The sequence below is a fragment of the Octopus bimaculoides genome, chromosome 21, assembly GCF_046866305.1.
Source record: "Octopus bimaculoides isolate indiv1 chromosome 21, ASM4686630v1, whole genome shotgun sequence".
NCBI classification, from domain to species: domain Eukaryota; kingdom Metazoa; phylum Mollusca; class Cephalopoda; order Octopoda; family Octopodidae; genus Octopus; species Octopus bimaculoides.
In genome coordinates, this window is record NC_142948.1 from 30161371 (window position 1) to 30163870 (window position 2500).

Genomic DNA, 2500 nt, shown 5'->3' on the forward strand with positions numbered 1-2500 from the left:
TTTTATCTTGCTTATATCATTTGACTACGGCCATGCTGGTGCACATCCTTACAGAACTTTTGTCAAACCCATCTACCTCAGTACACTTTTTTTTGTAAAGCCTGGTGCTTATTTCTATCGGAGGCTTTTCTCGAACCGCAACGTTTGGGGACATAAACAAACCGACACCGGTTGTCAAGCGGTGTCGTGTTTGGACAAACAGAGACACAAAGACACGCAAACAACACCATATACACACACACGATGGGCTTCTTTCTGTTTTCTTCAACCCAAATCCACATGGCTTTTGTCAGCCCGAGGCTGATGTAGAAGAAACTTGCCCAAGGTGCCACGCAGTGAGACTGAACTCAGAACCATGCAGCTGGGAAGCAAACTTCTTACCACACAGCAAAGCCTTGCACCTGAACTTCTAGAAATAGCAGCTAAATTCTTTCAGAAATCACAATTAAAAAAAAAAGGGAAAATGAAGATGTATAACGTAGGGAGAAAAAACAAATTAGGATGTTATCCGTTGGAACAATTACGAACATAGGACTCTGCTTCATAAGTTATTGGCCTCGAGCTAAACAATACCAAAGAATACACACAATAAAATGTCACCAAATTAACTCTAAGAGATTGGTAGATAGAGAGAAATGAGGAGGAAGAGAATGAGAGATTTCAAGGATACTTAATTGCTAATTATAGTTTATTTACCAGTAATTATATTTTAACAATTATTTTTCCAAATTGTATTGAAACACGAACAATCGTGTCAGGTCATACTAAATGACTGGAATATCATGCAGCGCAATTAAAACAACAGAAACAACAATAGAAAAACAAGAAAATTATGAAAGATAATTTGATAAGATAATTATAGGAAAATTTTAAATAACTTACGTAGAGATTTACCTTAATCCCTCCCTCCTTCCCTGCCTACCTGCCTACCTACCTACATACATACGTATACACACACACACACACACACACACACACACACACACGCACACGCACACACGCGCGCGTGTGTGTGTGTATGTATACACACACACCTATGCAGACAGACAGACAAATAGATAGATAGATAGATAATCTACTGTTGTGAAGTTTGTGTTTATGTAAATGCAGATGTGTGCGTGCAGAGATTTGTATAAATGCATGTAAATATGTGTATAATATGAATACTTGTGTATAAAAATTGTGTCTTCTGCTATAATTAACACACACATACAAACACACATGCATATATATATATATATATATATACATAAGGTGCATATTTATATGTATGTAATTGTATGTGTATCAGTTTATAAATATAAATATATAAATACACACGCATTCATACGCACATGCATACAGACACACCCATATTCTCAAGACGAAAATGAAAATTGATCTGTGTAATAGAAATATCAGTTTATGTAACGAATAATGTACACAACACTAGAACGCGTTGCTTGTACATAAATTATTGTTTACATGAACAGCGGAAATATATACACATGTGCAGAAAAACAGATTGAAAAAGTTAATTGAAAGCCACCTGAAAGTGCCTGTGAACGTAGGAGTGTATTCGAAGGGAAACCGAAAAGTAACCGGAAAAGTTCTCTGTGGGACAAGCGCGTTGTAGTTCAGGCTTCCGCCGCTAGAGACCACATGATGCGACGCTCTGCTATCAGTCTGCCGACGGACGTCGTCCAGGGATGTTGTACTGCCACTAGGCGCGTTTTTGGTTTGCAGTGCTTCTCCCCCTGTTCGTCTAGTTTTGTGTTGGCTGACTCGAAGGAACAGTGTGCTTCCCTGATATTCTGTCTGATGCTGGAGAAAACGGCGGCCGAAACAGTTGTCATATATCAAACAGCTTACAGGGATACCGCCATACGCAAAACACAAGTTTACGAGTGGTTTCCACGCTTTAGGAATGGTCACTTGTCGCTAGAGTACCAACCTCGTTCGGAACGATCGCCGATCTCCAGAACGAATAAAAACATCTTGAAAATTCATGAAATGTCACCGAACCATTGATGGCCTTGTTGATATGGCTGGTGTATCCTGGAGCGCCTGTCAACAAATTTTGAGCGACGTTGCGATCAGAATGGTGCTACAGAAAGCTCTACTAACGGATATCAGAAAGCTCTACCCGGTTGGTGAAAGGAAGTTGATTATAAAGAAACCGTCTATTTGGTAGCAGTTATGGCTAGTTTCACAGCTTCTAGATTCACCTCGATATTCTGTTTTAGAAGCTACATACTACCTAGCTAATTACAAAAACTAAATATTGGACGATGGTACGCCACTACAACAACGGAAATTTTTCATTATCAGTAATCTAGTTGTGTCTTCACTTTTAATTCCTTCTTACTTTATAACTGACTTACCGAAGATTTTCGCATTTTTCAGGGAACCCTTGTCTTTATAGGTAGGATTAAATTCAACATGTACACTCTGGTTTTACAACAAACTACTAGTAATATGAATCTAGTGCTCTCTCTCTCTCTCTCTCACACACACACAC